Source organism: Gymnoscopelus microlampas (assembly GCF_963454915.1).
Source record: "Gymnoscopelus microlampas genome assembly, chromosome: 7".
NCBI classification, from domain to species: Eukaryota; Metazoa; Chordata; class Actinopteri; order Myctophiformes; family Myctophidae; genus Gymnoscopelus; species Gymnoscopelus microlampas.
This window is the reverse complement of record NC_139944.1, coordinates 28954305-28967815: the sequence shown is the minus strand read 5'-3', so window position 1 is coordinate 28967815 and position 13511 is coordinate 28954305. Positions and strand designations below refer to the sequence as shown.

Here is a 13511-nt window from a genome sequence, read left to right as displayed (position 1 = left end):
CATTTCAGAGGCAGTAAAACCACAGTGGTTAAGGAATCGTGCTGCTTTTACCATTTCCATTACCAGACTGAATTTGTCTAAATTAAGAACTCAGTGCCAAACAAGGTGAAATCAATATTGGTCTACTGTGCTTGACTGGTTTAGGAAATTGGCAACGTTCATAACTAGAAAACTCTATTCAATCACTTCCCTCATTCTTGGCACAGTGTTGACGTGGGGTTGTGTGTGTGTTATCATGGTGGTGCTTGCAACATTTTGTAAAACTAATTGTACCAGCAAAATATTAGACTAAATCAGTTAACAAGAACTTTATTTAACTTGGGAATTATAAGACCTATTATGGTTTACAATATGGAGAAAATACGACTTAAATTTCAGTATTGAGCGTTAGAATCTCTTCTGTGATAGACATTTGACTTTTTCTCTGCATGCAAAGTAAGGTATTAGGGAAATGTCGGTGACATTGAATTAAGAAATGATGCAGTTTAATTTCGATTCTGAGCCTTAGTTACTCACATGTGGCTACAGTACAATGTTCTGCAGTATTTATTTCTTGAGTTTTTTCTTTTTTAGTGCCATGAGGGTTTGATTGCTTATGCTGATTTTCAATGTGTCCTTTTGTTTGTCCTTGTCGGCTCTCTCATTTGTGTTTCATCATATGAGTGTGCGTGCACGTGTGCATAATTGGTTATGCATGAGCAAATCTGAATATTGGAGACATTGCTCTCTGTCTAACTGTGTCTAACTCTGCCTGTGTTGGTATGACCGCTAGAGGTGGCCGATGCGGTGAGTGATGCTGCTCTAAAATGTATGCGACACGTGGAACTTCATCTTTGGCTTCACTGTGACATGTTTAAAAACAAACAACACAGAATAAACTAGCAAAGCTTTCAGAATAATGCTATGCACGCCACACGCTCTGTCAGGGACATTGTAAATATATAAGTACGGTATCAGCTAAACTTTGACACCTTGTGCTGTGACCTTGAAGTTGAAGAGAAGACAAAACTAAACTAAACTAAAGGTCAGTAGTGGTGGTCCTGACTCTTCTCATTGTCGTTTTATCCTATTGACATTATGTACAAATATAATATGTTTATGCGGGGGCGGCCATAGTGGGCGGAGAGGCTGTTTGGTAATCAGAAGGTCACCGCTTCGCGCCCCCGGTCTATGTGTTGGAAATGCCCATGAGCAAGACATTTAACCCCTAACTGCTCCATTTTCAGATTTGAATGTGGTGAATTGAAGTAATTCAGCTAAGACGAGCTCAGTTAAGAGAAACATAAATTCTAAGGGGGACTGAGAATAGCACTGCTTTTGAGATGCTGCAGCACCAACGCAATGGGTGAGATTTTGGGTTGCAAATTCCAGGACGTATTGAGTGTGAGGGCTGAGGCTGGACTGCACACACACTAGGGGTGTGCCGATATATCGTCCCGCGATATATCGCGATACGTTTTCATGACGATATGTATCGTTTTGCCGTTAAAAGAAATATATATTATAATTTTTTTGCAATAATGATAATAATTTTGTTTTAATTTCTTTGCATTTGCTTCCCCCTCCCCATATATTTTCATAAGCTTTTTTTCCCCCCCATATATTTTCTTAATAAAAATGTGCCATATATCGTATCGTATCGATATCGTGAGCCCAATATTGTGTATCGCACACCCCTAACACACACACACACACACACACACACACACACACACACACACACACACACACACACACACACACACACACACACACACACACACACACACACACACACACACTGGCAGGCAGGCTTCATGCCAATTTATACTTTGTCGCACGACGGTGTCACGTACGTGTCAAACCGATCATCACGATGCGATACGTTGTTATGCCTGTCAAAAGTATTATAATGGCCAGATTGCAATTATTTGAACTAATGACAATTATTTTGCTTAAACATCACAATTGTTTCCATTCACTGTATCAATTTGAAAAAAATATTTGTACTACTTCAACAATTTTCAAAAATAGCAGAAAAAGCAGATCTACAAGCTTAGAATGGATGTGTCGTGAGCTTGTAGATCTGCTTGCCCTACAATTTATTAACATTAAAACATGTTAATACAAATTTAGCTATATGGCCTTTTTGGGCTATAGTACATTGTATATTTTGATTATTGGTACTGGTCATTGTCAGTCATGTCTTTGTATTAAGTTATTTGTCATACAGTATCGGCTCTGTGCAATTTTTAGCTAAAAGACACACAGAAATGTTTTTATTTTATTTATAATATACTCCGATGTCCATTATTACGTAATTACGTCACAATTATTTGTATGACAGTTAATCCTCAACTAAAATGTCATGATCGTGACAGCCCTACACATGGTCAGCTTAAAGATCAGTTCTTGTCGGCAAGTGACAAGAACGGCCAACGGAGTAATATGAGGCATTAGGACAGTGGTTCTCACCCCCAGGGGTCCTTGGGGAGGTTCAAGGGGTAAATGATTGGCACTTAGGATCCAATTGGACCCTTACGAGTCTATAACTTTGAGAGGGTGTTGAACCCATTTGCTTCCTTTTGTACACTTAACCCATTCAATCCGGGAATGCATTTTAGATTTCTTTGGCTATTCAAAAATAGCAGAAATACAAGCACCGAGTGCTGCGCTATGAGCCTGTAGATCTGCTATATTTGCTTCTGTGACCCCCAGGAGCAAAAAGAAACGTTACAAATGTATGCTTTAAAAATATAAATATTGAAAGATTTGCACACATTTCACACAGTAAAAAAAATGGCAGATCTACAAGCTTGAATGGGTTAACTTAAGACCTGGAGGCGTGACCAATGCTGTTTTGAGGATGGTAAAAATGCCTGTCACTCGTCATGGCGCCATTTTGTGACCCTCAGAGATGGCCCTCAGAGTTTAATTAACACTGGGGACTTTACTATGTATAGACTGGGGTCCCAGAGATGTAAAATCATAATAAAATGGGGGGTCCGTGGCATAGTGCACATCAAACTGGGGGTCCTTGAAATTAAAAAAGGTTGAGAAGCCCTGCATGAAGGAAGTCCCTGTAGCTGTGTCTGTTCATAAAGACATGCCCTAGAGCCACTGCACACCTCCACCGCTCTGCACAAACACTATTAGCACTGGCTAATTGCTTCTATTGGAGGGGGCCGTGGAACCACCGACGAGGGGCCGCTGCTGGCATTTTATTCTGTGACTGAAGGCAAGTTAGCGGGGGGGGGGGGGGGGGGGGGGGGGATGTACGCTTGCATGTGTGTGTGCTCACACTTGTAGGTGTCATGCACTGAAAATTACTGATCTACAAGCTCAGAACACGCCATTTGTGGAGAGGGTGCTATCTTTCAACATCATTTTCAACCATTAATCCAGTACATTTTACTTATGTTATGAAATGCATAGAAAAAAAACAGCAGCTGCATGTGTCCATGGGTTTCTGTAGCGTTGCAGTAACTTGACCTTGCTCCAGACACTGCTGATATTTCGATATTAGTGGTGCCTGGAAGTACAGACATACATATATGTAGGGCTGGGCAATTAACCGAAAATATATTGAAAAGGTGAAAGTTTGAAATAATCGTAATATTGATTTGAAGTTAGATTGCCCAGCCCTAACATACCTACATGTATGAGCCAGAGTACACGGAAGAACCATTACAACACCACGCTGATGCCCTGGCCTAGCCAGAGACTATGGTGTGAAGCACTCTGGATATTGTAGTATTTATTGTTTGGGTCAGGGAAAGTTGCTGCACAGTAAAATGTTTTCCCAAGAGTGCAGAAATGGAACCAAATGGACCCTTACAGGTTTGTTTCCCCTTTTAATTGCAATCTCAGATGTACAATAACACTGAGGATTTTTACTATGTGCAGTGATGGCAGAGTGATCTTTTAAGACCATTTGAAACCGTCATCAGTGTGATCTTACAATTGTTTAAAAGCTGTTAACAGGAGTAATTACTGTATATTATTCTCAATATGAATGGCAAGGTCCATACCTTGTCATTCATATTGAGTAATATGAATGGAAATAAAGAATAATTGCAGCCACTCTGCTTTGACTTTCAAGAGTTCACATTCGAGCAGTGATGGAGTATTTGCTCAAGTACTGTACTTAAGTTAGTAAGTTTCACAATACTTTATACTTCTACCCCACTACATCTCAGAGGAAAATATTATACTTTTTACTCCACCACAATTATTTGAAATAAATCTATAGTTACAAGTTACTTATTTGTAGACTTAGATTATACCTTGTTTGTTCAAAGATAGCCGATCTACAGGCTCACAGCTTGTAGCTGAGCTGATCTGCTATTTTTTAAAAGGTTTGACAAAAAACAAAATGAGTAGTTTTACTTTGGGTTCTTTACATATGTTTTGATGTCAATACTTTTGTACATTTGTTCAAATATAATCAATCAGGACTTTTACTTGTAACAGAGTATTGCTACATTTACTTGAGTAACACAAAAGAAAATATCTGTGTAATTCTTCCACCCTGGTGCATTCGAGTGAGGAAATGTAATGGAGGGTCTCTAGATTAAAGGAGCGTTTCACAGCCAGTACATATTGGCACTGTGACAGGGTCACTCCAAATAGCTGACCCTTCCTTCAAACTGCCTGCTTTTCACACCACACTTATCTTCCTCTTAAATGCACAATGGCCCCACTAAATGTTAAGAGATGATATTATTCAGTCCTATGAAAGGAAGACAAACACTGCTGAAATGCAAATTACTGTACACCTCAGTGCCTCGAGTCACGTTGTCAAATGAACTCGAGTAAGGTCTGGGTATTTTGCATATTTTGTCAGATTTGGCAACTTTCAGGTATTTTGCAGCTTTGTGTGCGCACATGTGCACGCCTGTGTGTGTGTGTGTGTGTGTGTGTGTGTGTGTTTGTGCTGACATATTTTTATGTCAGCACAAGGAGTTAGGGGTTAGGTTTGGGTTTAGGGGTGCAATAGTTAATTGAACTAATCAATGTAATCGATTAAAAAAAAAAAAGACATAATCAATAATTAATGAAAGAATCTTTGTATTGTCTGAATCCCTATTTTGGGCATGTCATTATATGCCAACATTTTCAGAAAATGTGTCTAAAAAGATCAGCTATTTTCACTATTTTGCACGGTACCATTGTGTGACAAAGTATAAAATAATGGTTACGTGGTTAAACCGATCGGTGCTTTCATTATTCGATAATCAAACATTTAGGGATAGAATAACCGCTAAGAAAATAATAGTATATAATAATAAATATAATAGATAGTTGCAGCCCTAGTTGGGTTTGTGGTTAGTGTTAGTTTTGAGGAAACATAGGGCTGAGGAAACATAGGTTACGCTCCCGACGTGCATATGTGTTTTTGAGCTCTTGATCATGCTAAGGTGCTGCAGGATCAGGGTCATCAAGGCCACCACCACTCAAGGACATCACTGAGAAGTGGCCTTGATGACCCTGATAGCAGGACCGAAATGTTTGCTACTTTTATTGCACCCCTCACTATGAGCACAGAGCACTTTATGAGCATGCTAAAATAAATACTATTTTTCTTAGTCTCTGTCTAAGGAGTCTTCCTTAATAGTTTATGCTGAGAGTCTTTTTCTGCCAGTTTCCCTTACAGTTTGAGTATTACCATCCTTGTTCCACATGTCTAGAGATTGTTGTAGTCTTGTACTCACTGTGGCTACTGTAAGAACTTTGAACATGCAGCATGGTAATGGTAGTAATAAAAATATTCTAGTTCACTGCGGGGCCAATACTGTCTTGGTGCTCACTGCTTTCTTTAACCCCCACACACAAGGCAGTTCTCCTGAATGAATTATTTCTGCTTTTTGTCTTTGAACTTTGCAGACAAAGCAATTAATGCAAATTTCCTGCATTGCTTGCAGATACACGAGGGGTTTTCCACCAGCAAGGAATCTGATTGTTTGTCCAACAATCCTACCACACTGAGAGAAATCGTTGTCCAAAACTGTTGCTATTCAGGATTCAAATTCAAAGTAGCAAAAATAGCAGATCTACAAACTCAAAACATGTCGCATCGCAGCGTGTTTTGAGCTTGTAGATTTTTGCTACTTTTGTGTGACACTGTAGTCTAACGAAATAAGGTGTGAATTTACAAAAAAAAACATAAAAAGATGAAATATGGAGATAGGAGGTTTCTGCCCGACAGCAATGAAATGATACTCAATATAGCTGTTCCTCAGATGTTCCACTGAGCAGTGGTTCTCAAACCTTTTAATTTCAAGGACCCCCAGTTTGGTATGCATTCGACCACAGACCCCCATAACCTGGAGAGTGTACAAATAGACTTTATTTCTTTTGTCCTGCATAAATGAAGCTTTATAAAATGGTGCATGCTGTTGTTTATTTTGCTCATTATTGATGGTGCTTCTTTTTCGAGTGATGTCTTGGACCCTGCTGTTTATACAGTACTATTTCTTGCCCTTTAACTGTATCTTAACTGCTGTGCTGACTTTGGCAACTGAACGCCTCATCCCATCTCATCTAAATCGTTTGGTTTCATTTGTACAAACCTGTAGGGGTTTATGTGGTTCATAACTTTAGCTGGGGACCCCAAGGAACCCCCTCAAGGACCCCTGGGGGTCTCCAGACCCCACTTTGAGAACCATTGCTGTACAGAGCTTGAGAAAGATCGAGAGAGAGTTAATTGGTGTGGATGTATGTGCACACCAATGAACTCATGAACGGCTACTCTGCTTTATTCACTGTCATATTTCAGGTGTTCACTCTCCATTCCGACATCTCACCACTCCGACTAGTGGCTTCCGCGTGCGGTTAGGGTTAGGGTTAGGGTTAGGTATAGGGTTCGTCAACGTCGGAAAGGCGACATGTCGGAAAGGAGAAATGCACCCCATATTTCAGTAGTAGAGGGAGGAAAAGAGGATGCTGTGCGACAGAGTTCTCTGAGCTGGATTTGAAACCAGGTGTTTCAGTTAACCAATTTATTCTATTTTCTCTTTCGAGGGATGGCATCTCACAACCTGCTGAAGAAATCTATATAATAGAGGTTGACCCTACATTACCAAAACTCTGGTACATCTTTCTTTCTTTTTTTCTTATTATCACTGAAGGAGTCTACCTAGGCTTACATTTGTTATATCAGACCAGTGGTGGATAAAGTACTTAACCCCAATACTTGAGTCAATAGACATCATCCCGGTCAAATATTAAGTGAAGGTTACTCTGTCAAATTTGTATAAATTTGTATAACAAACTTTGTTTGTTCGTTACTGTCCACCACTGGTTAGCAGACAGTAATGGACTGCTCGTGCTAGTGAATGGTGATGGCTCTACCTCTCCCTCTCAGACCACAATGCAGCCCCACCATAATGTGGCCCCTGGGCTGCCCTGCTGTGGATCAGTTCCATTTTCTTTAAGGGTAGAACCCACACACCGATCTGTGGTTTGGGCTTTATTTAACACGAGATCAGACAACGTTTCGATCCCTGCTGGATCTTCGTCAGGTCAAGTAAAACATGCCTGTTCAGTCCTGTACTACTGTATAGAGTCGGGGTTCGATTTGTTGAAGTCATACTGTGTGACTTTTTAAATTAAAGGACGACCATTTTCAACCTATTTTCATATAATTGGTCCTTACTAATGCTCATTATAAAATGTTAAACAAAAAATCTACTCGGTCAGTGTCTCATATGAGGGTTGTGGACACAATAAACCCGCCCACCAGTGACATCATCATTAGGCTTGTAGTTATCTTTTGTATTAACACAAGAACAATGATTTCCATTATAGCATGCTAGCATTCCTTTCCAGGAATAGAAAGCCTGCAGTTTCTGTTAGCTTGGATTCCCATCGATGATGTCACTGGTAGGCAGGTTTTTGAACTGTCCACAGCCCTCCTCTGAGAGACAGACGGGGTAGACAAAAAATGTCCCATATTATTGTGAGCATTAGTGAGGACCATTTTTTTTTTAATATAATCTTTCACTGGTATATTTGTCACAATAACTATCCCACATAAATGTGTTTTTCACAATCTCTCTAAACATTATAAACATTTCTTTTTATTTGTGAGTGTCTGCAGCAAAATGATGCAGGCAGCGGAAACTTTGTATTTATTTATGTATTTTAGTGTTAATTAATACAGTTTATGACAAGGTGTTGCATTCCAAAATGTCCTCAGGCTCTAGGGCCTGGCAGCATTCATTTTTGAGCGTTCCTTCGGTATAGATAAATGCTGTAATGACAATGGAGCCACGGGAGGTGTAAAAGATGACTAAAATGTTATACAGTCTGACTAAAAACAAACAAGAAAAAAAAAAACTAACTAACCGAGCCTCATATACTTTGTCATATGACAGTAGCAGATCTACAGGCTCACAACAGACAAAATATTTGTAAAAAATTGTAATATTTATCAAACATAAGTCTACAGTCTACATTTTCCAAAATAAATGTATATTTAATTCAGTGTGACCAGTAGCAGGGATACAACATATCCCCACTGGCCATAAAAATACATGACATGTGGGGTGGGGGGTGGGACTGTGGGATATCAAAAGCAGGGGCATGGATTCCCCCCCAAGCAAATTGAGCCCTATCTTCGCCTGCTACATGTCTCACCAGGTGCAACTCATTACAAGTCTTATTGTACAAATACATACATACATAGAAGAAATGGTTACACAAACAGAATAAAAGTAATAAATATGTATGATTACATCAGAGATTACTCGCACATATCCCCCGCACAGGTGTACGGACTACAGGCCATTCCATTTCCTCCCACATGTTTTTATCCTCTAATTTTCTTCTCTCTCGCTCTGTATTTTTTTTTTACCTGTATCTCTCTATCTCTCCCGGTCTCTCTCTAGGCTAATTTATGCTCCGTCGCACGGCGGTGTTGTGCACCGAAAACGGCAGACCTACAAGCTCAGAACGCACGGCATCGAACAAAGTCAGGCTTTCTCTGTGTGCCTGCAGCGGTGTGCAGGGATGATGTGTAGTCATAAACAATGAAGCCCACTTCTCCTACTACTGCTGTTACCACTCCCTGTTCCACCATGGAGTAAATCTGCCTGACGCCACAGTTTATTTAAAAATGAGCCCTGCCGGACTACTCTCACATTGTGTGTGTGTGTGTGTGTGTGTGTGTGTGTGTGTGTGTGTGTGTGTGTGTGTGTGTGTGTGTGTGTGTGTGTGTGTGTGTGTGTGTGTGTGTGTGTGTGTGTGTGTGTGATGGGGTGTGGTTGTGCTTGTGAAGCCAGTGTATAGACGAATCCACAGACGCGCTGCCTGTAGCTGCCTGTAGGCGGCCATTGCTGCGGTGTCGCGGTGTAGGAGCGTTGACACCGCAGCTATGGCTGCCTACAGGCAGCGTGTCTGTGGATTCGTCTATAGGCAGTATTGATCAGAGATAATGAGGACGGAGAGTAGGGACGGGAAACCCCCCTCCCCACACACACACGCATGCACACAAGCATATATTTTCCCATGCACTTTCCACAGTCTCTCTCTCTCTCTCTCTCTCTCTCTCTCTCTCTCTCTCTCTCTCTCTCTCTCTCTCTCTCTCTCACACACACACTATACATACAGTATACTTACACACACACACACACACACACACACACACACACACACACACACACACACACACACACACACACACACACACAAACAAGAATGCATTTCCACATGCATTTTCCACACTCTCTCTCTCGCTCTCTCACACACACACACACACACACACACAGGGGCAAACAAGCATGCATTTTCCCTTGCACTTTGTTGTGTGTGCCTCGCCCGTGGGCACACACAAGCACACATATACACACACAAACGCTGCAGCCTGCGGGAAGATGAATGGAAGAGTAATTGACTGAGACAATACAAATAATTTGTGGCTGTAGAAGAACATCAAGATTGATGGCTGCTTGGGGTTGCCCAGAGAAACTGCTTGTAGTTTTTAGCGGTGGAGCTAGCAAACGCTGCCAGGGATTAGCTTGTGAACGGCTGCGTTGTTGATGGTGTGGTGGGGGTGTAAATGAACGGAAGAGGAAGTGAGTGTGGTGTTGGGAGAGAGAGAACGAGAGTAAAGTGTGTGTGTGTGTGTGTGTGTGTGTGTGTGTGTGTGTGTGTGTGTGTGTGTGTGTGTGTGTGTGTGTGTGTGTGTGTGTGTGTGTGTGTGTGTGTGTGTGTGTGCTTGTACTACTATACTTGTTACGGCCTAATGTCTAAAAGTGGGCCTAAAAAGCAGAGTCATTTCTGAAATAGACGATTTTCCTGTATGGTCCTCACAAAATAAATGGTTGTTTTATGGTTAAAACAGATTTGTGGAGTTGCAATTCGTTGCACATGTAAAAATAATGATACGACCTCAGCTTGTGTCAATCATGTTTACCTACTGCCTCTGAAATCTCCATCCGTCAAAAAAAACAAACATTTAGACCGTAATACATAACTATACCTTTCAATCCGGGAACCCCTTTTGGGGTTGTTGTTGCTATGTACAGTATATACTGTAGCAACGTACATTTTTTGTAATCTTTGAATAAATATTTGAAGTTTTTCAGGTCAGGATTTAGAAAGCGTTTTTTAGAATCGGCCTCAGGTCTAAATGTGGCTACAGTAACCCCATGACCCCGACATGACCCCCCAGGGGTCATCTATGCATGCGTACATTTATGTGGCTAGCAGAACAAACACTTAACCTGCCAGAGTTATTTCAGATTTCTGCTAGAGATTTTTCATTGAAATTAAAAAAGTACTCAGTAGCCGAGATACAGAATTTTTAAGTTTTAAGTTAACAAGGAAGTGGATAGGAGTCTAGATCTTCGAAAAATCATATCTCCTTGGTCTTTGGGTCAAATTTTAAAACGCAAATATGCGTTATTGGCAGGCAAGTGATGGATTCTAAAGAACGCATATATGCGTTATTGGCAGGCAAGTGATGGATTCTAAAGAACGCATACTGTATATGCGTTATTGGCAGAAAATGAGTTAATAAACCGTTGCACTCTTAGAACTGTTTAATCCATTTACACTCTTTAGCAGAAAAGAGTGATGCGTGTCAGGCATTGTTGTTTGCTCATGCTGCTTACCTCTGCCTCGGGGTTGGGTTGTCAGGTACAGTGACGTGTAGCCTCTTGTATCTCCCTCCCACTTGTATCTAGTCTCGTTCGAGTGTCTATAGGGGCGGGACTTCCGTCGTACGTATTTCCCCCAGAAACTATCTTTTTCGACCAATCACAACACTCGTTTCATTCAGAGAGAGAGAGAGAGAGAGAGAGAGAGAGAGAGAGAGAGAGAGAGAGAGAGAGAGAGAGAGAGAGAGAGAGAGAGAGAGAGAGAGAGAGAGAGAGAGAGAGAGAGAGAGAGAGAGAGAGAGAGAGAGAGAGAGAGAGAGAGAGAGAGAGAGAGAGAGAGAGGAGTTGACGAAAGAGAAAGAATACAATAAAATCACCACTTAAACCCTATATACTTAGTTGCCCGTGGTCCCCCGTGGGTCTATACTTGGCCCCCTCTTTTTTCCCTCTACACCAAATTTCTTTGCCGAAAATTCGCAGATCTACAAGCCAATTGCCAAATGTTTGCCATCAGAATAACAGAGTCCATGTGGTTAACACTGAGAGTATACACCGTGTTAGATTAACACAGGAACTTTGACAGTGAAGGCGATGGATAGAAGGATGGCCCGCAGAGGGCAGGCTCCAGCACCTGCATTGGCTCTCGTTTCAAATTGATTAACGTTGCCATACATTATGCATCCTGGCCTGGAAGTGAAAATGACTTTCAGAATGAAGGGAGATGTGTAAAGAACAGGGAACCAGGAACCTTCAACTCTCAAATTGTTCTCTTACAGCAATGCCTGCTCTCAAGTAATCCTTTTTACCCTGGTAGAAATTGTATTGAATTTTCAACACATCAGCTTGCAGCATGACAATGCATATATTATGCATCTCTATGAATAATATCACACTTCCGTTCTCATATATTTTAATATCATCATATGGCCTGTGATATGAGAAAGTAGGAATAGGAGGGATTCCTGTGGGATGCATCATAGCCAGGGATGTGCGGCATTTAATATGTTGCACGTTACGATGTACACTGTAAAGTCCTGAGTGTTAGATAGATACATTTGACAGACAGACAGACCTTTAGTGATCCCGTGAGGGAAATTCAGTTCAGAAACACAACAGATACAGATAGGAGTATAGAGTTACATCTCTTTTGCATGTTAATCACAATGCGCTGATACTCGTTTGCACCCATGTACATACCTGCTGCTATGTGTGGCCTTACAGTACCGAAGTGTTACCACCTTCGTGTCTAACCTTATGCACCTTGTGTCTAACCTCATGTACATACTGTACTGTACCTGCTGGTTTATGCTGTTTATGTAGATATTGTTTATCCTGTTATATTTGTACGTATATCCTCCTTGCTCTCCCTGCCCCCCTTCTTTTGTTTCTCTTTCTGAAAACAACAAAAACGATGGAGCTCGCACAAAAACTTTAACCCACTTTAAACCTGTAAACCTGTGATGTGACAATTACCGTGACAATCTGATCTCAGTTTCACTTAACTCAGAGAGTGCAATCATATTTTTACACTTTCAGAGTCAACTTAACACTCTGTTCAGTTGTATGACTGAATATTGTATTGCGTAATAAGGCAAAAGGGGTCAGGCAATTTACACAGTAAAATCCCCAGTGGTAATGTACTCATTTGTAAATTAACACTCAGGCTTTTTACAGTGTAGGTTCTATGCTGTAGCTTTGATGGCGGTCGTAGCTGAGTGCATAGAGAAGCCAAAGCAGATAGAGGCTCAGAGTTCATTTGAACTCTGAGCAGACAGAGAGCAGACAGAGAGCCACAGTATGGCCTTGAGAGTTTAGAGACATGGGTGTGATCTGAACAGAGGCAGACAAGCTTGCCCACTGATCAAATATCACTCACATCCCTTAGCATCAAGGCGCAGCCGTGGGTGATCGTTTGCGTGTGGCTTCAGAATGAGCCTCTGCCCACTGGCAAATCATATTCCTGCGCCCGCCGCCTGCCAAGCACAACAGCCCCCGGTCCAGTCTCCCATCAGCTCTCTTAACACACAGCAGACAACATCCACCTTCCCTCTGAGATCTGTTCTACTTCTTACCTGTGTCTCTGATCCTGCATGGACGTACACTATACTGAATGTGTGTGTATTTGTGAGTGAGACAGTAAGTGGTCTCTCATATACTGTAGTTTAAGTATGCATGTGTACTTGTACTTTATGTGTATCTAAAAGCCCCACACAGTTTTTCATATAAAAGTACCAGACATACTTTTCCAAAATAATAGCAACAGCAATATCTGATCTGAAGGCACACAAATATTTCAATATGTATAAACTCTTGAATCTAAACCCTGCACCCCCCCCCCCATATACATTGCATGCATGCACCCAAGCAGACATGCACGCACACATGCAATCAAACTAGCATACACACACACACACACACACCAAAAACCTG

General features: G+C 41.2%; 1 protein-coding gene across 1 annotated transcript in view; it reads left to right on the top strand.

Annotated features, from left to right (window-relative positions):
• Nucleotides 1–13511, top strand: part of fhit (fragile histidine triad diadenosine triphosphatase) — a 323710-nt gene that overhangs the window by 142691 nt on the left and 167508 nt on the right. The gene's annotated exons all lie outside the window — the stretch shown is intronic.